Source organism: Dipodomys spectabilis, unplaced genomic scaffold (assembly GCF_019054845.1).
Source record: "Dipodomys spectabilis isolate Male_0828 unplaced genomic scaffold, ASM1905484v1 ptg000209l, whole genome shotgun sequence".
Classification (NCBI taxonomy): Eukaryota; Metazoa; Chordata; class Mammalia; order Rodentia; family Heteromyidae; genus Dipodomys; species Dipodomys spectabilis.
The window spans coordinates 793,955-820,700 of NW_024870886.1; the positions used below are offsets into that span (position 1 = coordinate 793,955).

A 26,746-nucleotide genomic window follows, 5' to 3' on the forward strand; every position below is an offset into this window, starting at 1 on the left:
CCACTGTATTTAACCGAAGGAAGAAAATCATTTGTCATCCCTTTGATTAACTGACACTCAGTAGCATCTATTGTCTCCAAATTTAATACAAGGAACCTTTGTAGATTTCACTGGTATATTGATAGCAAGCATCTATAAATTCTTACCTCCTTATGTATATGTTTCTCTTACAGAAACTGTATCTCCAAATGAATCACCCACTTAGGCAACAGAAACACAGTAAGAACTAGCAAAAATGATAAGATATATTTTTATTCATAGTTCTGTTTTATGATCACATTTATTTATCATGTAGTATATGTTATAATTACATGAGAAAAAGTATCAAAGAGAATGAAATACCCATTAGTAAGCACAGCACTGAGATGGAGTTACTAATGAAATCACTGAAAAATGTGCAAGAACTTATACATTAAAAAATAATAATTACTAGCATCATAAATGCCCCCAAATAGTCTGAAAAATATAGACTAAATTTTCATATTTATAACCCCCCAGAAATATATTCTGAGTCTTGTAATAATATTTTGTGCTGGGTACAAATGCATACTCTTTCTTAAAGGGACATGATTCAAGAGCTTGTGATGTTAGAATGTACTTCAATGCAGACTATGCTTATAAAGATTGCACTGCTGTCTCTATGACAAGGGATTATTATTTGCAGTGCCTAAGAAGGGACTGATTATAAGAATACCAACTCATCTTGTCTTTCCTTCTTTATTTTTCTTAAGAATTGGACCACATATAAATATTCAACATTTAAAAGGCAAAATTTTATAGATGTACATATAAATGAGAGAGAGTGACAGAAATGAACTCAAAGATATGGAGACAAGTGAAATTAATTTTCTAAGTGCTGATTAAAGTGTAGTACTTACTGGATTCAGATCTATAAATTTCCACAATCTTAATTCAGAGTTGTTCTGGGTTATAGCACTGGGCCCAGGAAAATCAGAAAAGTTCTTTGCAATGAAAAGTGAATAATCATGACAAAATTGTTAGCAAATCTCCACTCAACACTTATCAGTGCCAATATATCACATTATAACAGCTTTAGACAAATTGTAATGCTTATTCTTTAATGTTCAGTTCAGATAAACTGAGTGACAGAAGAAACAAATATAAAGCAACACAAGCAACAAAAACTCCACAAACTTAGACTTTGAAACACTCATGTTTTGAAATTATGTATTAGAATATGCCTTTGATTAAGAAATACAGTTGTGTCTCTGGGAATCCTTGAGGGGGTGGAAAATAATGGCCTTCTTAATTTTGTGCATTCTTCCATTGAGGCCACCAATTTCCTAAAGGAAACATGAAAAGACAAAAATTAGAATGTATTAATTGATAATCTTTTTGCTCTTTCAATTCAATCTCATATAGCTCATTAAGCATAAATTTAACTAAAATGTGATGTATCAACTCATTCTGCACCACACAAAGCTTACTGAGCAACTATTTGTTTGAAACACACTATTAAGAATTGGAAAAGTAATAAGTAAAACAGAAAACAATCCCTCATGGGTCTTCAATTTTACTGAAGGAAATATAAAGAGACGTGCTAAGGATACACAGTTGGCAGGTACTTCAATTAAGTCAGTTAAGAAAATGGAGTCTTTGGGAAAATTTACCACACTTTTCTGACCAAACTTTATTGATAAACTTGACCTAATAATCAGATGAAATATGATTGAAAATGCAGAAATCTGCATACTGCTATAACTTTACTCCTTTTCAGGATATTTTGTGTTGCTACACCATTATCATTGAATGAATTGTAATATATCTGGCCTGAATCACTTTGGTTTATTTAACTTCCCTTATGCTACAAATGAGACTACAACACAATGTGTTTGTGTCAGTATGGGGGCTTGAACTCAGAGTCTCAATTTCTCATTTGGCTTTTTCACCTAAGGCTGAAAATGGCCACTTGAGACACTTGAGACACCTCTGGCTTTCTCCTGGCTATTTGAAGATAAGGAGTTTACAGATTTGCTGGCTCTGAAACTTAGTCCTCAGACTTCAGCCTCCTGAATAGGTAGGCACGAGCCACAGGTATCTGGCTCCACAGGCATTTCCCAATGTACCTAGCACTATTCTAAGTTGTGTTTATAAAAGGACTCATTTTTAAAAGTTCTCTCTTCCAGGATGATGGATGTTCTACTGGGAAATGCTTTTGTCATTGTTTATATGTTTTGTTTTCACATATGTGGAATACTGGCTGGAAGATGACATGACCAAGCTTTAAAAAAATAAAACAAAACAAAACCTTTCCTCTCTTTCACTAGCTGGAAAATTCATTGTTTTTCCTTAGAAGGAATTTCAAAGGGAAAAGATGGAAAATTCAAATCATAGTAATAAAAATCTTGTCACTCAAGTAAACTGGTTTGCAAAGTATATACTTTTTGTTCTATGGTGTTCACCACCAGGCCCCAATGGAGTTAAGCTTTTGTTGCATTGACTCCAACTCTTCCACAGGCCATAAAGGAGCCATCCACTGTCTGTGCTTTGTATAATCCCAATGGCATTTTCTCTTTACCCTTTTTCTTTCTTTCTTCCTCCTCATCTGAAGGGGGCATGTATGACCAAAGTAACGGTGGATTTAGTCTCCTCACAGTGACTTGTGTCCATTATAGAGCAAAAGGAAAGCAAGAAGGAAGTGCCAGTTGGTGGCTCCTGCTTCGTAGATGCACGGGCATCTACCCACCTTCTAATTTCAACGGACCCTTTCAGATTCTCTTGAGTGAGTGCCCGAGGAGTCTCTCCATACATTATCTATCTCAGGCGCTGCTTAATGGCTGTGATCACTTCACTGGGGACCATCTTCAAGGCACTGATGTCACCAAACACCTGGAAAGTGGTGGAAAATGAACACATATGATCACATCACATTTTGGAAGGAAAAAAAAAATTCCCCCACTACCGGAGGAAAAAAATAGTAGCTCAAATACGCTCTGAAATGACATAATATCCTCCTAATTTCCTAATTACACAAAAACTTTTCATTTAAGCATCAGGGGCTAGTTCCATTTCTGATCTTTTATGATAATTTTACAACAACCTTATCAAAAATATGAAGTACTAGTGCTGTATATTTAGCCATGCAAAGCCCAGGATTATTATAAGCAATTGAAATACAGCAGAAAAGTGATTCTTTCCCCCTCCTCCCTGCTAATTTTACTGGAACAAAAATTGTATAATACAAAACAAGGCTGGGATACTCTGCTTTGTACTGAGAAACTTTTGTTTAATGAAGCGCGGAGAGAAGGAAAACTTTCAGTGACGAACACAGAGGACAACATTCTTTTTAATAGGAACTCATTGTCCCTAGAGATGTTTCTGCATAGACTAATTATCCTAGAGCACAACTCACAGCCATGGCAACATCCTGTTTCACTTGTCCCACACGGTTCCAGTTTATCCTTGGCCTGGTTATAATAATCACCAATTCTGCTGACTTCATATATCCCGCACATCTTGAAGATATCTAACATTTCCAAGCACTCAGCTGAAGACTGGCTTTCCCCCAGAACTTGACCTCTTGAACTGGAAGCCATCCACTTGAGAAAGGCAGAGAGCCACATCTACATATAAATTGCGAACTGAATAAATTTCTCTGGATAGTAACCAAGGCATGTGCTCATCAGACAAGTCCTTCTTTGGTTACAGAAGCCATTTTCTCTTTCTAGAACTACTCTTCCATCTCCTAATGAGCCCATAAATCATATAGATAGCCAATCATAAAGCTTCTCTCCAGGGTGGGCAAGTGGAGAGAAGGGTAGAGGGTGAAGAAAACCTCCCTCCTAGTCAGTGAGCAGTAGGAATAATAAAATCTTGGAATGGTGCAATAGCACCGGGAAATAGCTCTGAGGAATATTGAGTAAACATTTTTTCCTTTTTCTTTTATGAATTAGCATATATTAATACCACAAAGGATTTCATTACGATAATAATATATTTGCATATAATATCCTTTGAACAAGTTCAACACCTCCTCTATATTTGTGTTCTGTTCCTCTTCTTTATTAAAAACAGTGTTGGGTTTCATTATGTGTGTATCCATATACATGTATACACTCATGTATATACACACATGTATGTGCATACATACACTATGCACACATAGAGTACCTCATTTCTCTTCACTCAGTATTCTTTTCTTGATCCTCCTCTTACTGATTTCCCTTTTCCCCCAGCAAAATCCCACTTTACATTTGTGTTCCATTATTATTATTATTGTTGTTGTTGTTGTTGTTGTTTTTATCATAATCTCTTTTTTATATGCCTATGTTTCACGAATGAGAGAGAACATGTTATAGTTGGTCTTGAAGCTTGGTTATTTCAATCAATGTGATTATCTTCCATTTATTTTATTTAAATGACATGCGTTCATTTTTCTTTATGACTGAGTAATAGTCCATGATATGTAGGCAGCATATTTTCATTATCTACTTATCAGTTGTTAGTTCCTTGGCTGATTCCCAAGTTTGGCCTCAGTAAATAGAGAAGCAATAACTATCATGAGTATGCAGTTATCTTTCTTGTGTAATAATTCATATGCCCAAGAGTAGTGTGGTATGGTGGTATAATAAGATAGATATGCTTTTAGTATTTTAAGGATATACTGTACTGATGTTCAATGGGGCTGCTGTGGTTTACATTTCCAGCGCCTTGTTCCTGCTCATCTTTCTCCAGTATTGGATATTTGGTTTCTTGGTGGCTGCCATTCTGACTGAGGGGAGATGAGCTATTGAGGCAGCTTTCATTTGCATTTCCTATATGGCTAGGAATGTTGACCAGTTATTCATGTATTCATTGTTATTTTGGTTTTTTGTCTTCTTCTGAGAACTTTCTGTTCAGTTTGTTTATTCATTTAATAATTGGATTATTTTTCCATGTGATGTTTGGTTTTTGTAGCTCTTCGTATATCCTGGATATAGTTCACTGGCAGGCAAAGATTTTCTACCATGCTGTAAGATGTCTTTTGATTCTAGTAATAGTTGCTGTTGATGAGTAAAAGCACTTTCAAGAATGAAACCAACCCTGAGGTAGGAGAAAGAGAAGAGATGTTATGACTTTCTGTTCTATCATTCATGTATCTTTTTGTTAAGACTGTGGTAATTCATTTTTATGGGTTAATAACCACCCATCATATTTGAGCAGAAATACTTAGGGTGTTTGACACTTACAACTAAGAGATGTTGAGAAAATAGATACATTTTAACTCTGATTTTCCTGTTTTGCTTAGGTTCCTCTTTCCCATAGCTACTTGAAATAAAGAATTTTTCCTTCACTTGCTTCTATATTAGCCTTTTTACTCTCTGTTATTCTCATTATAATCCCTTTTCCCGCTCTTGTTTAAGAACCTTTAAAGTCTGAGTTTCTGTGAAGCATTCTGCTTACTGTAGCATTCTTTTTTTCTTATTCAGATTGCCCATAACTCTTGAGATACCTTTGCACTTGGCTCCATTGTGCCAATTCCTCTCTGCACTCTTGAAACACACATAACAGATGTCAACTTGGATGGCAATTAGTCTTAAATAGAATTATTAATTCAAAATGACAAGGTCACTTGCTCCTAAATTCTCTCTGATTTACAGTGTTTCTTTGCTGTTGACAGTTAAAGTTAGACTAACAACTTCAGCCACTATATTTTCTAGGATATTAATTATTGGGATGTCTCCTTACTTGGTCTTATTAATGCAAATTCCTTAAAGAAAGAGTGTTTGGGAAGAAGGAAAGTGAGAGAGAAATGATTAGAGAAGAACCCTGGTAGTCATCTTGACTAATTATCTGAAAGCATTCTTTGACTCAGATGCACACCATCAGGGTCATGTGGTTTCCTGGGCTACCCTGGCTCTCTTAATTTGCCTCTTTAATGAAATTATTTCCTTGTTGTTGTCTAAGTTGCCAACATACGATATCAAAATACATCAAAATGCATCAAAAATGCATTTCTAAGCCAGCAATGGTGGCTGAAACCTGGGAGGATCACAGTTTAAGGCCAACCCAGGCAGAAAAGTGTATGAGATTTCTTCTCCATGAAGAGCCAGATGTGGTATTATATACCTGTTCTCTCAGTTATGAAAAGTATAAATAGGCAAATTGGGGGACTTAAGTGTGTGCCAACCGAGGGCTGGGAAGGTGGCTCAGTGGTAGAGCGCTTGCCTTGCGTGCATGAAGCCCTGGGTTCGATTCCTCAGCACCACTTAAGCAGAAAAAAAAAGCCGGAAGTGGTGCTATGACTCAAGTGGTAGAGCACTAGCCTTGAGCTGAAGAGCTGAGGGACAGCGCCCAGGCCCAGAGTTCAGGCCCCACGACCGGACCCAAAAAAAAAAAAGAGAGAGAGAGAGGGCTGGGAAGGTGGCTCAGTGGTAGAGCGCTTGCCTTGCATGCATGAGGCCCTGGGTTCGATTCCTCAGCACCACATAAGCAAAAAGAAAAAAGCCAGAAGTAGTGCTGTGGCTCAAGTGGTAGAGCGCTAGCCTTGAGCTGAAGAGCTGAGGAACAGTGCCCAGGCCCAGAGTTCAGGCTCCATGACCAACAAAAAAAAGTGTGCCTAACACAAATGTTTTGATCTAGCAGTTTGAATAAGAAAGAATAAAAATTTACCTAGTTTTACGTCGATTGTAAAAGAAACCTACTTGCAGTTACTTCTAAGTTAACTCTATACAATACACTTCACTTGCTAATTGCTACAGTGTGATTATTAAGAGATATTAAAGTATTTTACATTTTTCAATCTATATAGTTAATTGTTTTTATGTGTGCTGGAATATAAGCTAGTAATATTATAGTTACACTTATTACTTATTGACCACATTGATTAAGGGGAAGAAATGTTGCTAGACACATTCCAAACCAGTTCAAATTCAGAACAACTACTTAATGTTCCATACTACAAAAAAAATTCAAGGGTGAAAATCAGCTTGTATCTTTTAACAGCAGAAAAGGACAGTGAATTGTGAGGCCCATGCAGTTTCATATTTCAAACATAGCATTATCCAATTAAGATACTTATAGAAAACTTTGTGTGGACATGGTCAAATAGAGTGTCAAAGTGCTGGGGAAACATTTCATTCACAGCAGGAGTAATTAAATCATATTTCTGACATAAATTTGAATATGTACATACAAGTATATGTGTATATATCATATGCCATATAAATATATACAGCTCACATATATATTCATGTATGCATATTTACATATATACATATAAATCATATTTCTGACATAAATTTGAATATGTACATACAAGTATATGTGTATATATCATATGCCATATAAATATATACAGCTCACATATATATTCATGTATGCATATTTACATATATACATATAAATCATATTTCTGACATAAATTTGAATATGTACATACAAGTATATGTGTATATATCATATGCCATATAAATATATACAGCTCACATATATATTCATGTATGCATATTTACATATATACATATGTGTAGATATATACATATATGCATTACACACATACATCACTTCATATAGTGCTCTACTTTTCAAATTCCAATACTGGGATCTGCCTGTAAGGAATAAGATGGACCATCAAGGAAAATTACAATAAAGAACTCTGAATTCTGCTCCTCCGCAAATATAACGACAGTGAAAAATGGGTAAAAATGGTCAGAATCAGCTTTGGAGCCAGAACAACTGGCTCTGGCACACCATGTGACCAGTGTTAAAGCCACCAAGAACCTGATTCAGGATTCTACCATGGTAGGGTTTATTTTCAATTTAGGATTGTGACTGGATGATATGCACACACAGACACTGCCATGTGATGAAGCAATCACACCTACAGGGACAGACAAAGATCTTTGGGCCATGGGGAGTTAGTGTCCATTGGTGACATGGTGACAAACAATGCTCTGACATGTGTCAGCTCCTTCGGTCTTGTGTTTAAAGAAGGTTTGACCCTCTTCACTTATACCTCTTGGGTATTAAAAAAAAAAGCATGTGAATTTCTTAGAACTTTTGTGACTAACACCAAGCTTAGGAAAGAAGCTTTGCTAATAAGGGCAGCTGTATTCCCAACTCTCACAAGGCAATATTAAATTGATTATTATTTACAATGGAGTTAGTGGGGTGGATCAAATCCAAAGGCCAGAATTATCTAATATGGGTAAAGCGTTAGTGAAAATTAGGATGATCATGACCGAAGCAAGGAGAAGGAAGGATTGAACAGAAAGAACATTTTGGAAGGAAATTTTGATTTTCTTTGCACACTTCGCAGGATTCCTGTATTCCACAGTCTGAATTCATCCAAGGTTGGAGGCCTCGTGAGACCCACACAGCTATGAAGCGAAGTGGAAGTACTCCTCCGTGTAAGGGTACCCTCAATGTGCAGAAGTCTCCAGGAAGGGTCAAACAGTCTCCTCCATTTAGGTGAAAATGGAAGATTTCCAAAATAGAGCCAGAAGTCAGACAACACCTCTTGATTTTAGCACTTTAGAGAAAGAATGGTTTGCCTTTCAAAAGAGTAAAGGCTTTCTGTATAGTTTTCTCAAGCGGGGCATTGAGTGTAGGAGCAATCCTGGATTTACTCTCTGTGATTCAGAAATGGTGGGAGTTGGGAGCCCGGGCACCACAGCTGGGAAAATTAGAAGCCAAGTGCACAGTCCTTTCATTTCTGCAAAATGTATACTTTACTTGGTTGCAAAATATTCAATGTTCTTAAGATTAAATATCTGAATATTGCTTTTGAAGGAGTGGCTGTCACCTTAAATCTCAAGTCTAGTTTGTTTACTGGCTGTATTTTATATCCTTTAGAAAATGACGCAAAGTGGCAATAAAAATCATTGTAAGTATTCTACAGGGGGATATAAATGCCCCTTGGTTATAGTGTACATATCTTTATACATAATTCCAGTTTATTTTCCCCAGAATTATGTTAAATATGTAAAAAGCCCTTTCTCATAAAGGTAAAAATGCTAGATGTTTCCAAGTTGTAATTCAGCATTAGTGTCAAGATTGCTTCAGAAAATAAGCCACTGTTGCTAGTTTATTCCCTTTAAGTGTCATTCCACATACTCTAGGTGATTCTGCACAGAAAATAAACTTATATGATTTTATATTACCATTTCTCAGAGGTGGGATTACAACTAGTTCATAGGATATATTTGTAAATCTATCCTATCAAAAGCAAACATTTCTTCCTTTCTACATTGCTTTATACTGTCATTAAATAATCATTTCAAGTCATTATAGATGAATTTGTTCCATAAGCTAAAATGGAGAAAATAACACTCTTTACAGATTCTTAAAGAGAAGAAATTAATATGTTTGTAGCTAGTTCTTAGGTTAATATCGGCACCATTGCAAAAATGAATGCAAATATTTTAATAATATCTCTGCATATAAAAATAAGAAGACATAATTATGTTTAGGATTTTGAATCTTACTTTGTTCTTTTTGCATGACTGATTTTCTTGATATTTTAGTAAACTGATATTAGACAACCTTCTTCAATGGTGTAACATTTTTAAAAAATCACAGATTCTAAAAATGCCCAGTCAAAACATTGTCTTCAAAATGCACATTTATTGATGGAAGGAAATACAAAAAATTTCTAAATTTTTAATACCAATAAGTAAAAAGGAGCCTGAAAATATATTTCCTCATTTAGTTCATAGCATAAGATATTATTTCTGAAATCCAGTTCAGTAACAACAATACACAAAAGTAAGCATTTTATTCAAGTTCAAACATTTAATGTCAACTAATTGTGCAATAAATAAGCATTTTAATTATTCACTTCTATTATATTTACATTAAATAGATAAACATATATTTTGTTCATATATCAAGGCTTTAGTTTAATATTTTGTTAATATATCAAGACTTAGTTTCTTTGCATTCAATACACCATTCAAAACATTTCTTTCAACAGAATCCAAAAGACCCTTTATGGTTTCATATATGACACATATATCTAGTATTTGTATTTTGTAAATTTACAAAGTGTAACCCATATAAGGTAAAGATTACTATTGACAACATCTTTCAAGATATAAGTATGAATGTAGTATAAGAAATATAATATTCATAAAATTATGCAATAAGAATTATTTTCAGAAAGACCTGAAAAATCTTCCAAATGTTTCTAAACTCAGATCTTGGTGCGCAGTAAACGGAATCAAAACAGTTCTCCATGACTTTATAATGAGTCCACATATAATTCTATAAAATTTGGTTAAACAAAATATTAGTAGCAGATACATTGGGATTCATTTAAAATTTGCAGTGTACACAGTTCTCGAAAATAAAACTGCAAATTTTCCTTTGTGTTACTAACATATATCAAAATACATATAAAGTGATAAACATAGTAAGAAGTGAGAGATTTTTTGCTTAGATTTTACGAAAACCTAATCATGTCATAGTAAATTGCACTGACCTAATTATATGAACAAATAAATCATTTATTTTGACATATATACATAAATATCAAGTATTTATGTATTTAAGGAGAGTTAAATTTATATATAATAATATTTCAGCATAAATATTATGTGAGTATATTATCTATTAACACATATGTATCAAATAAATTTTCCTAAGACATTTTATTGTGGTCTAGCAGGAAAATGTCTTAAATTAAAAATATTATAATACTGTGTGGTGACTAAATTCTACTTTGACTCCTGTATTCTACTCTTTAGTATATTGCTTAAAATAGGGTCTAAATTTTAGCTCTGATAACCCTTTACAGTGTAAGTTAGAAATGGCAAAATAGTTTTTAAGGACTTTATTTTAAAATAAAGAAATAAAAAGAGTAACTCATATTAAGTTTGAATTTGAATGCCAAGGCATAAAAGATTAGAAGTGTACTTGACATTTTTGGCAATATTTCATACAAAGCCGTAAGCACTGCTATTACTGTTTGCAGCTAATATATGTTTCTGTTTATTGTCATGTAAGCAAAACATGCCCAAAGGACACACTGCATCTTCTCATGCAGGGGCCGTGCACAAAATGTCAAATGTTCTAAGTTCAGAGAGCCCAAAATGTGACTTTCTTCCATTTTATGGAAGGAAAGAATTCATTTCAATGTAATTTTAGGGGAAGGCTAAAACTATGTACAGTGGGAAACACGATATTTTTTTCTTTTCTGTCTAATGGCTTCATCAACAATGTGCAGCAACTTAGAGAATGTTGGGTTCACTACCCAGAACTTTTGCTGTGGTCCATCTTCCATTTTACTGTGTATTCCTCTTAGGTTTTCCTGCACATGTTCACACACATGTGTATACACACATACACAGAGAATGTTCAAATGCACTAAATGGTCTTTTCCGGATGATATTAAAATAGTATAGTTATGATACTAATTTTTAAAAACCAAATTCTTTTGTCTGAGATTTTGTTCTGCAATTCATTTTATTTACGCCCAAAGTGTGGATGTTCTCTCTATTTTCCAACAGAGCTGCCGCATAATCTGCTTTACCAGACATCTTCACACTGAAGGGGAATGAAAACGAGGGTCTAGTGTCTCTCCACCTGCCCTGGATTACCCCCTGACATGCCTTGGATTCCCTGGGCAGCTGAAAAATCCAGAACTGAGTAAAACTCACCTAATAATAAGATTGAGTTTGGATTTTTCCTTTTCTCCTCCTGCTGCTTTCTATCAGCTGCACATTTTGTCACTAATTGGTTAACCTGTTATTTAGGCAAGTATTAATATTCTAATTTTGCAGACAAGGAAGCAGACTTCCTGCTGCGTCTCCCCTGGCCCTGGGTAAGGAGTTCTGCAGATGGGAGATTCAAAGTAGGTGACACTGGCCTCCTGAGACCCAGCTACTTGCCTTAAACGGTGCAGGAGGCCTTGGCAGAGCCTCCTTGGATCGCTGAGTTCCTGGCTCCCAGTTCTTCACTCAGACCACCAGGCAACACCGCCTCTAATGACAAAAAAAAACCCCAAAAACCTTTTTCCCATTCCACCCCAACTAATGCTCCAAGGACTTTCTTAATTGCGACTGATACCCTGGGATCACGAAGCTTATTTGTAACTTGATGAATCTGCACCAGGCTGGCCTGGGTTTCTAGGTTTTGTAGCATTAAAAACTTTACAGTAACTTTGTTCTTACAAAATTATCTCCAGCTAACCCTTTTACTACCTGCCGAACAAAGAGACAAAGCGTGGCTCAGTGGAGACTGGAGCCAAGAAAAACAGAAAAACAAAACAAAACAAAAAACGGGACAAAGGACAGGGGCGCTGGAATGATGATCATCTTGGAGAGGGAGAAAGGGGGTCATTAAAAAAGCAAAACTATGCAGAACAACATCAGATCTGTGTCATCCACGCTCATAAGCCTGGATACAAAGCTTTATGATCTCACAGCCTTGGCACATAGTGTTTGCAGTAAGTTGACTATAGACTCATGAAGTCTGATCTTTCCTGTGTACAAGTTGCTCTTTCCAAAAGTGTGGCTTTCCATGGAAATAATTTTTTGTTGTTTGTTTTTTTTTTTTTGTGCCAGTCCTGGGGCTTGAACTCAGCCTGGGTACTGTCCCTGAGCTTTTTCACTCAAGGCCTCTTGCCACTTGAGCCACAGTTCTATTTCTAGCTTTTTAAGTTGTTAATTGGAGATAAGAGTCTCACTGCCCCAGCTAGCTTCAAATCTCCATCCTCATATATCAACCTCCTAAGTAGCTAGGAATATTGATACAAGGCAAAAACACGGAGCAAATATATTTCCCCTAAGTCACAATTTTTATTGCAAACAGGGACAATGATTACTATCTGGCCTATATTTAATACAAGAATTAGGAGAACCTTAGAAATCAATTAGTAAGACTTTAGAACTGTATTAGTGGAGAAGGAATTTATATAACTAGAAGACTGTTTACAACCACTATTTGACTTTCAAGAATATAATTCAGGTTACAGGGTTGCAGCAAAATTTTATCCAGTTTTTTTCCTATTTATTATTACATCTAATGAGTAAATAAATTAGGTCCTGTGTGGGCTCCTGTTTCTTCCCATCCCAGAATGTCTGACCATAGTATGGCATGATGGATTTTACTAGAGCTTGTAAGTGGGTCTAAGACATGTTTTAAGTTCAGGTTCCCTTAACCAATATAAGATGATATTTCATGGTGCCTAATTAATCATGTAGCATAATTTAGAATCCAAAAATTCAACACAATTTTACAGGTTTCCTTGAGTTGACTCTGTATCTAAGATAAACACAAGAAACGCCAAAGTCCAAGTCAGCATTTATTGAGGCAAGTAGATGACTGCTAATGAGCTATCATGTTAAGTTTTAAAGACTATTGTTTACTTTCTTCCTTTCTCTCATTCTTTCTTTCTAGCAGTATTGGGATTTGAACTCAAGGCCTTGTACTTGCTAAGCTGGAACTCTACCACATAGACCATGCTTTCTATCCTGCTTTTTGCTAGTTACTTCGGAGATAAGAGTCTAGCAGACTCTTCTGCCTTAGCTGGTCTTGAACTGGAAGCCTCTAGCTCTCAGTCATCTGAGTAGCAAGAATTACATGAATATGTCACCTTGCCCGGCTAAGGATGTTTTACCTATGTACCTGTTGGGATCAGGAAATACATTTTAAAAAAGTAGAAAGACTGCTGAATGGCCAAGCAGGTACTGAAAGTAACTTTGCCTGTTCCTCAATTTGCTTCCATGACTGGGATTGTTGTATCGTTCCAGTCCCCTAGGAAAATTAAGTTATTACTGGAAACAAGTTTAAAAAGACTAAAGAATAAAACTAGGCTCGTAATAAGTATTAGAGAAGGTACAATAGTTTGGTCCTGAATCGATTTCCTAGACCAGGAAGCAGATAAATAGGATAATTTAACCCAAAGGTGAGCAAGACCAGGCACACTTGTTGTACTGGTTTACTGTTAGCTACAATTCCAATTGTACACAAGATTCTACCAACACCCAAGTACCACCACCACGTATCCTCATAACAGGCAATGGGTCAGGCAGGTCATCATTCCAAAAGTGAATATACCTTGTTGCTAGTATAGTGTTATTGTTAGTCCTTGAAAAAGGTCTCCATGTTGAGTGAATTGAATTGAGTGCGATCCACAATACTTTGTAATCTTCATCATACCATAAAAAAGAGCTAACAATACATTACAGATGTTATCTCATTAATGTGTCCCAAATCCCTGTGAGCCAGGTAGCATAAGTATTCATAACCCAGTTTTACAGACAAGAAAATAGGCTTAGTGGTGAGAAATGACTATGCCAAGGTTACAGAGCTAAGGAAGGACGGAATGGATGGAAACAGCCTTGTTTTGGTTCATGCCATGCTCCTGGGCCCACGCCACTGCCACTACCCAGCTGGGCTTTCACCTGAGTCCCTAAGGGTCTAGGAAGCACGTGACATTGTGCAGCAGAAAGACAACGTTGGTATCTCCAAGTTTCGTATTATTACAGTGCCCTGGGTACAGGCATATTTAAACATGTTTGTGCAAAAATAGTCAAGCCCCAGCAGTTCATTCCGCAAATAAAAACTTTCAAAGCAAATATTACCATAGTCTGCAAAGGATCATAGGCCTAAGTGTCAAGAACAACCCACCCCGCAAAGCCCCAAAGAATTCAAAATCTCCTTTGTCTGCTGCTTGTTGCAATGTATAGAGTTTTCCTTTAGCTTACTTGGTGTCTTGGTAGAGGTGAAACCAAGGAGAGCTGATGGGACATAGTTTCTGGCCCATTCATGCTTTTCTTAGTAAATGCTTATAGGATTCTCCAGTTGTTCAAATTGTGTTTGGCCTGTAGAGACAGAAGGTGATGCACCCTGCCAGTAAGCCTGGCCGCTAAGCCATCAGAAATTTCTTCAAGGGTCTATTGAATAGAATGAGGATATACCTTCCTCGTCTGCACTCCAATAACAGCTAACGTTCATAGGGAAATTGTTCTGAACAGAAACGAACCAACTAATATCATGCCATTGTTAAATACTCTCCATGAAATAGCCTAAGTTTCCATCTCCTCTGAATTCATTGTCACCAAATAAACTCCACTCCATATTTCATGGTTCAACTACACCTCTGATTTCAACACTCAGAGCCTCCGATTTCAAAATATAATGAGTTTAGATTCTAAGAATATGATGAAACATTTATTTAAAACCTTCAAAATCAGCACCCCTGAAGATTAACTTTTTAAGGAAAAAAAAAAATCTGCCTTTACAGATCTTTGCCAAAAGCTACTTTTTTAAAGTACTCTGAAGGGTACTTTTCTGGATTTTTAATGATTTCTTTTTATAAGGAAAATGAAATGCCTCTACAAATTCATTTAATATTTTTAAACTATTTCTAAATGAACGGTGAAGGAAAACCAAATACACGTTATTAGTACATCAAAAGTGAAAGGTCTTCCCACATCACCATTTAGCATTATGTTTGGTTGAAGTTTCTTTTTAAAAAGTAAATGCATAACTCATCTGCTTCATTTAAGCAAAGGATGGAGCTCTCCCCAACAGAATCCATCCTCCCTTAGAACATCAACCTGCTGCTATTCATAAGTCACCTGAGTAAAAGTTGTCATAGGCAAAAATCCTCATTTGTAATATTTTGTCTGTTACTTGCCTCTCTTCAACCGACATAGTTAGGAACAGAAAACTTTTTTTCTATGCAGTATATTTGTTTGCTTAGGCAAAAAACTAAAATACACCTTCAAGCCTATTGTAATTTTAGAAATACAAATTTTATTATGTGCACCAAGTAGCTCTGAGGTCTTTGAAATCAAGTATAGACAGATACATGCATATATGGACAAATATAGTACACTACACACAGCATTTGTATAAAGATAAAGTTCACAGATACATACCTCAATGATAGCCCCATCCAGGAGTCCGAGAAAATGGCGATAGAGCTCTTGGAACCCACTGAGATACAATGTATGTATATAGCTATATGAGAAGTCAGACTTCCTGGACCCAGTGCAGACACAGGAATCTTGTTCTGATGTTGGAGGTCACAACTAGACACACTGGACTCGATGCTATGGTCTCTCGACAGGTAATCACACACTGCCACCTAGTGAGACCAGAGGGCCCCCCCCCCCCATCCACAGGCCCCCAGCCCCAGAAAAGAACAGGGAAAAAATTAATTAACTTCTGGCAAGAGCGTAACCGATGTTAAATGATTTTACAATAAATCTGAAAGTCTCTGCCATCTGCAGTGCTTTGCTTCCCTTCCATGCATATTTTTATGGCATATATCTAAAGAGTGAAGATAGACAAATCCCGCGTGTGTACTCTGTAAAGTTAATTCTACACAGACGAAGCTGTAATTGACTCCCATATTAACCCAAAATAGGGAGATCAAGCAGACTGTGACAATGACAGTATTGAATTTAAAAAAAATAAACGCGTACAGATGGTTTTATGTTTTTCTTTTTTTCTTCCTTTTTTCCTTTATTTTTTCTTTTTCTTTTTTGCTTTCTCACTCAAAATAAAGCTAAGTTTCTGACATCTTGACCAGTGGACAAGGTTCATTAAAAGTACATTTATCCACACACAGCAGAGTTTTTGCCTACTTTCCTGGTTTTTCTTGGTGATGATCCTCACTTTTGTACTTAATGGACTTTATTTTTTAATAGAGTTTCACAGGTATCCATCTCATCACCTAATACAATGTACCCTGTGGGACCTTCATTAATGTTAATTGAAATATGAATGAGTTGAAAAGGCACATTTCTATTGCTTGTTTAAAATATCAGCAATGAGAGTTAGACAATGCCACTCTAAAATTCATTTGCAACCGATAAAAATTATGACCTTCAGATACCTGTCTTTACCCATTGTTTTGAGCTATATAAAAGGGTCCTAAAATTTCCATCTTACATATTCACATGCTTGAGCTTTGGAAATGAAGTTTTCCATACGTTTTTTTCCTCATTGGCTCATTCTGAGACAGAGAAGTGGTGTCCATTTTTCCAGAAAGTTGGTATCAAACAAGCCTTCCAGATTTAAAAATACTGGTCTTAACCAGATTTAAAAATACTTTAAATTCTCACAAATACAAAAAGATGTAGTGTGAAGAAACTTCTGATCAAGTACTATTTAAGTCAATCCTATAAGATAAATGCTCTAGAATTGAGCTAGGGACTTTGTCTTTGAAACCAACAAGGTACAATCAATAATTGGTCAGATAGAAAAAAAAAAGTTGTAAGCTTTTTGAAATGGCTTGAGGGATAGAAAAGGCAAAGACATCCTATGATTTAAACAGAGGTTAACGGTAAATCCATTTAAAAAGTAAGATTGTGAGACAGTATATGTATGCTCTTTACACTATAACCTAGCAGGAACTCATGGTCAGACACTTGCCTTCATTTAGCTTCCAATAAGATTGAGTCTGACAAGCATGTCAAAGGAACCTAGATATAAGAGCTCAAAGTCCACTGGCACCTTCCTGCCATAGAAGAGGAAATTAAGCAGACCTCGCACAAGGCAGGTACCTGGCAAGGCACCTCACACAAGATACTACCATGACAGGACATGACAAGACATGGACCACGCAAGCATATCCGTAGACTCACTTCATCCCATTTTCTCCTATGAATGTTTTTTTTTTGTATCCTGAAATCCTCTGATGTGGAGGGAGAGAACTGAATAGAAGTATGTGTTGTCATCAAGTTCTGGCGCCTGGGAATTTGGTGAATGGTGGGAACCTTACATTCCAATAAGTCCAGAAAATAATTTTTGTCTAATTTCACTTGTTCCAGAAAACAATGAATGAAGTCCTGACTCTACCTTCAGGTTTATGTTTCACTTATATGCTACTCACTAAACAAAAATGTTAATAAATATCCATGCCCAAATTATGCTTATTCATTGATTGTACTGAAAGTTGGTTATGGCTATGAATTTGATAAAATTTTAAGAAAAGATTTTTTTTTAAAGAAAGAAAGAAAAACAGCAAGATAAGCAATTTGCAAGTGCCCATGAGTGGACAAATGGATAAAGAAGGTGGTATATATAAACCATGGAATATTATTAAGCCATAACAAGGATAAAGTCCTGATATTTGCAGCAACATGGATAAACTTAGAAGACATCACGTAAAGTATGTCAGGCAGAGAGAAGACAAATATTGTGTGGCTTAACACATAAGCAGAATCCAACAAAAGCTGACTTCATAAAAGGAGAGAGTAGAATAATAGGTACTCATGGTGAGGAAAGAAAATATGGCCCGCAGCTGTCATATTATAATTATAGTATATTGAAGGGTAGTCTGACTATGACTATTTTGTGCTGAATATCTAAAAATAAAAACAGAAAAGATTCTGAGGGGTGCTCAAAAATGATAAATTTAGGAGATGACAGATATATTGAATTTACAATGATTTGACATTGCACAATGTATACATGTATCAACTCCTCACACTGTACCCCATAAATACATGCAATTATCGCACATGGATTATCAACAACAAATATGATGAGATTTCTGTGGATGAAAAATCTTACAGATGAGTATGAAAGAGGAGTACTACAGGGAAAGACTTAGACATATTCAAGTGCACGGTGGGTTCACAGCTCAGCAATTGGTCCTTGTCTGGTCTTGTGGGTTTTGAAGTACAAAGCTGATGTTCTCAAGACTAGAAGCTATGCAGACATGGTGTATGTGATTCATAAACACAGTAAGCTTGTAGAAGTTCAGGAGCAGAGGTTAAGATTTAGTCTGGCTTGTTTTAAAATAATAAAAATGAATGGTCCTCCAGAAGGAAGAGAGATTGGAGACCATCTAACCTAAACTGGATGTTGAACCTTGCATTTGGATGGTGATAATTCAATTTCTGACTGAGACACTGCTTTCTCTATGTGAGGTAGGGAAAGATCAGTCATGTTGCTAATTCGATAGATGATATCAAATGAAGAAGGAATCTTAGAGGTGGCAACAAACTAAGACTATGGAGGCCAATGATGCCACTGAATGAAGCTTATGTGGAGGAAGGGGTGGTGTGTGAATGTGTAAGCCAGTTCTGGGATTTGAGTTTAGGGCTTGTGCTCTGTCCCTGTGCTTTTGTGCTCAAGTATTGCACTCTACGCCGTGAACCACAGCTCTACTTCCAGTTTTTTGGTGGTTAGTTGGAGATAAAATTCTCATGGACTTTCCTATCTGGGCTGGATTTGAACTGCGATCCTTACATCTCAGTCTCCTGAGTAGGTAAGATTATCAGTGCAAGCCACCCACACCTGGATGAAATGAAACTTTTGTGAGCATTGTGAGATCAGGAAGGCTAGAATCAAACCAGCATTATAGACGTGTCTAAGGAAGAAATTCAGAAAGCTATGCTAAAACTGTGCTAGCAACTGCAATAGCATCCCGTATAGAGTATGATTGTTTTAGAATTGACATGGTAACCTGGTCACTACATTTGGTGAGACCGTACACTTCGGGGTTAAATCAGGCCTCTTGAGACTCCAGGTCCTGGAGGCAATATCTAAACTGAGCCTAGCAACTCCATATCCTGTACACAGCTCCAAGCCAGGTTTTATATAGGTCTCTTTGTAATGCAACATCAAACACAGCCTTGATGTTAGGTGCACATTTAAAGGAACATGGAGGTGGGCAAGACTGGAAAACAAAATTTCTTGCTTTAGAAGCTAATGCCTTTCCAAAAGCAAGTGGCCTGAAAATTGAGCCAATAAACTATGTAGAGTACATTAAAAATAAGTCTTCCTTACTTTCTTCTTTTCTAACACCCTGGACTTTAGGAAGTAGAGGAATAGATTGCTTTCTGCCCCAACTCATCTTTGACTGACATTGACTGATGTTTCTGCAAGGGAAAGCCAGGGGATACGGAAAAGCCTGGAAAGTAAGTCAGCATTATTTCTTGGTGAACCTTAAAGTGACAATTTCCATATCACTACCACCACCACCACCACCCAAATCCATTTACATGTGATTTTATATAAGCAAATATATACAATTAGTAGTATTATTTCTGTTTTATAGGCAAAGCAACTGGGGGTCCAGAAATGTTAAGTAATTTGTCCCTAAACCCAGTTATGTCATGATGCTTAACCTCAGACTTACTTCTCTTCCTCCATGTCCAAATTCTCTATTCCTGGTCCCTCTTAGTATGCTTTACTTGCTCTCTTTCCTGTGAATTGACAAGAGAAACTAGAACTTCCCTTATTCTTTCTCTCTTGATCTTTGGAGCTCTGGGCTGTTCCAAGGAATTTCCCATATTTTCTATCCATCCATAGACTAGTTACAGGAGCAGCAGGCCTCTTCATAGTAGCATTTTGTCTCAGTATCTGCATTGTCTCTATTAGTATAGAGTGACAAAGTAGCATACCCATTTAGCACCTGATCTACAGCCACATCTTCCAAGTAGCACTATCAGTAATGAGGCTAATACTTCTTATTTCCTTTGGCTTGGATCCCATGTCTACATTTTCTCTAATAGCTCAGATGGCAAGAGAGATTTAGCCATCAGCTCCCAATACCCCAGTCATAATCAGGCATTACTGATATTTTAACCCAGGTTAGTCTGACTCTCAAGCCCACACACTTTTGATAACACCATGTGGTAAAACATTTGGTCATGTAGCTGATGATCACACTATTGTGTTGGTACATTACTGTGCTGCTACAGAATGCAGAAGTGTCTGGACTTGATTTTACACGCTGAGTTTTCCCTTCAGTAAAGAGTCATAAGGGAAGATTTCTCTAGCCCAGGTTTTGGTAGAAACTCTACAGAAATAGATTCATTGGCCAAACTATTGGTGACTATGACTTCTACTAACAACCCAAGGGTATTTATTCCCAGGGTTTGGAGCAGATTAAATAGGAGAAATTTTGGAGCATATTTTTTCTCTCTTTTGTTAGGGGTGGAGTTTGAAGTCCTAATACTAAAGCAACTTTGCTCCATTCTAGGTGGAAGGTCTTAAGATAAAGCAATCAAACACCCACAAACATTAAGAAGTGTGCATTCAGGGAAAACTTACTCTGTTGTGTGGATCCTTACCTCCTTCTGGAAAGGAAAAAATAGAGAGAGAGGGCACCACTCAAGTGAGCAGGGAAAAAAATCTCCCTAAAATGGTTTAAAGATCTGACACAGGAGTTTAACAGAAGACAATATTTCCAGTTACCTGCTGATCTATTGAAAGTTTTCATATTGGCTATGGAAACACTGTACCCTAAGGGTAATTGCTTTTTCATGGAACTTATAACCAAAGATAGCTTCAAGCAATTGGGGATGCTGAGCTTTAAAACTTCCTAAAATCTTCCCTAGAGTTAAGAAAGTAGGGCAAGTTAAAGAAGGAGGGGAAAAAAAAAACAAGGGTAAAACTAGAAGAGCGACTGAGGAGAGGAGAATACAGAGGTGGAGAGAAATGAACACTCATCATTTGTTTTTTCTTAGGTCATGTGACTCAGTCCTGAACAATGTATTAGCTAAACACAGATTTTCTTTAACTCTGTTCCCCTTATTTTTAACTCTAGATCCTTAGAAATAGCAGTTTGGGGAAAAACTTCTTGGTAAAGTGACCTATGATATTTGATTACCAAGTTCAATGTCCATTTGTAATATTTCCCATTTAATTTTATTTCAGGCCACAAAAGCAATGCCAAAAGCGGGAGAGAAAGACCTGTTAAGGCAAATACCAGACAACCTGGACATTCTTGAGTAGGGTAGGTGAGAAAGGAAGAAGGGAACAAGAAATGATTTTTTAAGTTGTTTTTTTCTAGGCATGCTTTTGGTTTGCATTTGCTAGAGAATGAGTAATGATGAAAGTATTCAGCCATCTAAATAATCTCCATGGAAAATTGGAATTCACTCCTCCGTCTTTCTACAAAGAGATAGTGAGTTGAGAAGACAGATTCACTGTCCTACATAATCAGAGGTGAGTTCCACAAGTGTCTCTCCTGCCATTGACAATCTCTTTCATTAAACCAATCAAACATGTCTCTTCATTTCCAAAGAGAGCCCAGTGTGAGTTAATAAATCTACTGAGACAAGCAAATCAAGAATCTACACATATAGGACACGAGTAAGGAGCTATAAAGCTGGCCTGGATCTGCAGGCACAAAAACTTAGAGGAATCCACAAAATCCCAGCCCTGTGAACAATCATCCTTAAATGAAATCCATCATTCAGCAGAAAAACAAGTTAAGGATGGTAATTCAATGGTAGACGAAACAGGCCAGAACAGGTTCGAATGCTGCATATTTCACAACAGAGCTTAATTAAAACAGGACTGTGAGGCTGTTAATTGCATTATAATAGTTCAGCATGAAATTAGGTCTGTTGTGAATGCCCTTATAGTGGAGTTGTTTGTGTTATTATAATTACACAGTAGTACATAGATTTACTGCATCGATACATTTTTTAACAGCTTTTGGGTGGATTTCTTTTCTCTTCTCATTCGAAATTTGCACTCAGTTTCCAGGTATGGCAAGTCAGCAAGAAAGAACCAGGGTCAGGAAATTAGGTCATACTGGATGATCCAGTTATTCTTCTGGGTACTTGAGCTAAAACTCTAAATAAGTTGTGTCTGGTGATGGAGATTTTTATTGCTTGGGTTTAGGAGCAAACCATGTGGTAAAAACAAACAAACAAACAAACAAAACCAAGGTGCCCGTGAAAGAATAAACCATATAGACTTGGCTTTTGTCCTGAGAAGCAATGCCTTCCTCTCTTAGTCTGTTTTTTTGCTGCTATAACACAATATTTAGGACTGAGTAATTTATAACTGAATAGACATATATTGAGCTCACAGTTTTGGAGATCGGAAAAACTAAGCATCTGGTGAAGGCCTAGGTGTGATCTCATCCCATGGTAAAAGGTAGAAGAGCAAAAGAAAGCAAAATGAAGACAGGACAGAAATTGATTTCATAAGAAATCTACTCTTGCAAAAACTAACCCACTCCCATGAAAATGGCATTGATCCATTTGTGAGAGCAGACATAATTGCCTTTTATTATCCATTAGAGATTAAATTTACAATCCATGAATTTTGAGCAATACATTCTTCTAGCATTAAATAAATGTAAATGCATGCTGAAGGTGGCATCTGTGTTCTACCATATTTCCCAGTATAAACAAAAATATCAAAGATTCACAGATTGTGTCTAGTAAAATATTCTAACTTTTGTCTACAGAAATAAAAGATATAAAAGAGTTGGTTTTTCATGTTGCAAAAATGATAGCTCTTCCTTGATGTATCTAGTTTTCTATGTTTGGTTCAAACACATAGCTAGCACTTAGAAGAGACTAACATATAAAAGTTATGTGAATATTTAAACATTGGCTTACATCCTACATCTTAGAACCACATATCTATCTGATATTTTCAGTTTTCATCTTGACAATTGATTTTTTACTTATTTTATGTTATTGTTAATAATACCTATTATTATTATTATTATTATTATTATCAGTGATGATTCCAGGGTTTGAATTCAGGGCCTTGAACTCCCTTTACTCATTTGCTTGGCTAATGCTCTACCATTTGAACTCTAGGATGATACTTCATTGGTCAGTTGGAGATAGAATCTCTTAGATTTTTCTCTTAGGCTGGGAATTACAATCATCTGATCTAGCTAGGATGGCAAGCATGGGCCACAGATATCTGCATGATATTTTGATTTCTAAGAAGTCAATATATGTCAGCAATCTTGCACATTTCTTCATTTTTTGTATGGCTTTGTAATAAATGAGCAGATACGTTAATGGAAGATTACCTACAAATAAGTAAATAAAATGATGATACCCAGATGTTTCATTCTTTAATGATTCTGAGTATAAAACAATCACTCCAATTTGAACCAATTTAAAGAAAAGCAACAAATTATGGTACAGTGACAAAAAATGTCATGCTTCTGAACAAAATTACCTGTTCATAGTTGAGACAGGAAATATGCTATTGGAGGAAAGTAAACTCACACGCGAATGTCTTTGTATGCACATTCTGTCATAAGTTTTATTACAAAATATCTCTTATTTTGGCAAAAAACAATTTTATACCTCATATCTATTAGTGTAAATTCTATTGGTGTAAACATACCTTTCATATCACTACTATAAAGTTCTTTTTTAAATTTAATTTAATTGTAAAGGTGTTGTACAGAGGAGTTACAGTTACATAAGTAAGGTAATGAGTACATTTCTTGTCAAACAGTTATCCTTCCCTCATTTTACTCCCACTGCCCCTCCCCTTTAACTCCTCCCCCTAAGTTGTAAAGTTCATTTCCAACACAGTGTCTGGTGCCTATGGCTTTTGCATTGGTTTATTCTGTCCTTTCTCTCACCATTTTGTTATTGCCCTTCCCTTCCCCAAATCAAATTCTTTAAAAATAATCAAGAAACTACAAAGAATTTGACTTCTGGTTATGATATTTTCAAATCTCAAAGAAACAGGACTAAATGTGAGAGAAAAAAATGGCAGGACTGTTCATGAAAGAATCACAAACAGATCTTGGCCTTATTTCCCAAATTGTTGCCTGTGGGTATGCATGCAAACATTAACAGTAGTAACCTTCTGCCACAGTTCCCTGCTCACACTGAATACTTGCGAAGTTAGTAATGCATTATGACTTTGAAAGCATAGTACCAGGAACTTGAGATTAGGAGTGAAGTCAGAAAGGGGGATGTGTGAGTGAGGACAGAAGGGAGAGGGGTCAAGGGAAAAATCCATCCACCCCTGCTGCAGCCACCTACTTCTCTGAGAGATAAACTCTACAGGTGGTGAATGCATTGCTTCACTACAGTTAGTCATTACCATCACATGACCATCAGTGTTATCCCTTACCTACCACTGCGCTTCATGTTAAAGTCAGCGGGTGAGTTCCTTAGCTATGGTAAATACTGCTGCAATAAAAGTAGTTGTGCTGGTAGCTTTAGTGTGTTCTTGTTTGTGATCATTTGGGTAAATGCCCAAAAGTGGGATTGCTGGGTCATAGGGGAGCTCTATGTGGAGTCTTTTGAGGAACCTCCATACTGCTTTCCAAAGTGGTTGAACAAGTTTACACTCCCACCAACAATGCAGTAAGGTTCCCTTCTGGCCACATCCCCTCCAGCATCTGTTGTTATTAGAGTTCTTGATTATAGCCATTCTAACTGGGGTGAGGTGGTATCTCAATGTTGTTTTGATTTGCATTTCTTTTATGGCTAAGGAGGTTGAGCATTTCTTCATGTGTCTATTGGCCATCCTTCTTTCCTCTTCAGAGAAGTTTCTCTTTCAGTCTTTAGCCCACTTATGTATTGGGCAGTTGTTTCTTTGAGGATTTGTTGTAGGGGGATTTAATTTTTTGAGTTCCAGGTATATTTTAGATATGAGACCCTTGTCCATTGTATGGCTAGTGAAGATCGTCTCCCAATCCATGGCGGGTAAGAAACCTCAGTTGTGAAAGGGAAATTTCACAATATCCAACATTCTTTCCTAAATATCAGGAAGCAAAAAATTAAAATTTGAAATTCCCTGCAAAGCATTTGTTACTGGCATGACAAAACAAAGGAAAAATAATTAGAGTCACTCAACTTAAATTTTAAAACAATGTGTATGCCCAACGATCTGCAGGGAACAAACATGACCAAATTCCTTTTCTTTGCAGATAGTAAACTTGAAATATGTTGCTGCGACATAGAAGAAAACATTGACTCTGCTCCATTAAAGCCCAGAAGCTGCTAACTCATTGTTAGAATGAGCTTAATATAGCTACTAATCTAAAGATCACTTTTCCTTTAATTTGTGAAATATCAGTCAAGCTGGGTGTGATGACTGGCACAAATATATTCTGAGATTTTCAGGAGGCTGAGACAAGAAGATTACTTAAGTCCAGGAGTTCAAGGCCAATCTAGGGAGCATATTGAGACCCTGCTCACACAACAACAACAACAATAACAACAAAACGAAAGTTAAAATGCCATTTAGAATGGCACTTTTACTTCTACTTCAATGCATATGTTGTAAAATGTATTTTCTCTGTCTGGCAAATTTTCACCTGAAAGGTAACCTGCTCTCTCTGCTGGTGACTACTACGGGGTTTTAAGTTCATCCATTGGTTTCATTTTCTTTAATGATAGAAAATATCACAGTATGACAAGCAAAATATTGGAAGGAGGCATGTGTGTGTGTGTGTGTGTGTGTGTGTATAAGTGTGTGTGTGTGTGTGTGTGTAAGTGTGTGTGTGCATATACTATACTTTCAGGATAAACAACTTCAGATTTTAGTTGTGAACATATTTTATATCAACTGAAAGGGGAAAAACTACATGAATTAGGAATATGATTTTTGTACTCTAATGTTATTTCAAAAGCCATGTTCAGCAAGATAAATATACTGCAAATGTAGGAGGGAAGATTGGCAGCAGCAGGCTTGAACTTATCACATACTGAGCATGCTCAGACATGAGTTTCACAAGGGGTATTACATGAATCTTTCCCAGACACCTACTTGGCTCACATCTTCCTTCAAGACTATACAAATGTCACCTTTTGGGGAGGAGGGGGGTCTTTCCTGACCATTCCAAAGGAGATAGTATCTCCACCCTCAGCTGTACCTTATGCTTGATTTTTGTCATAACATTAACTCAAGTCTTACTATCATCCATATTATATATTTCCTGGGATATTTGCTTTTTATCTAGTTTTCTGCAAGCAGATACAAACTTCATGAGGAGAAGGAAGAGGGCCTGGCTTACAGTAGGCATTAAAAATACATGTATTAGAAAAATAAATCATAGAGTTAAGTGACTGAAATGGATCCAATACTAAAACCTATGTGTTTG

The 26,746-nt window shown here is 36.5% G+C and overlaps 1 pseudogene; it reads right to left on the minus strand.

Moving 5' to 3' along the window:
* Positions 1-1,208: 1,208 nt before the first annotated feature.
* Positions 1,209-26,746, minus strand: part of LOC122122428 — a 267,246-nt pseudogene continuing 241,708 nt past the window's right edge.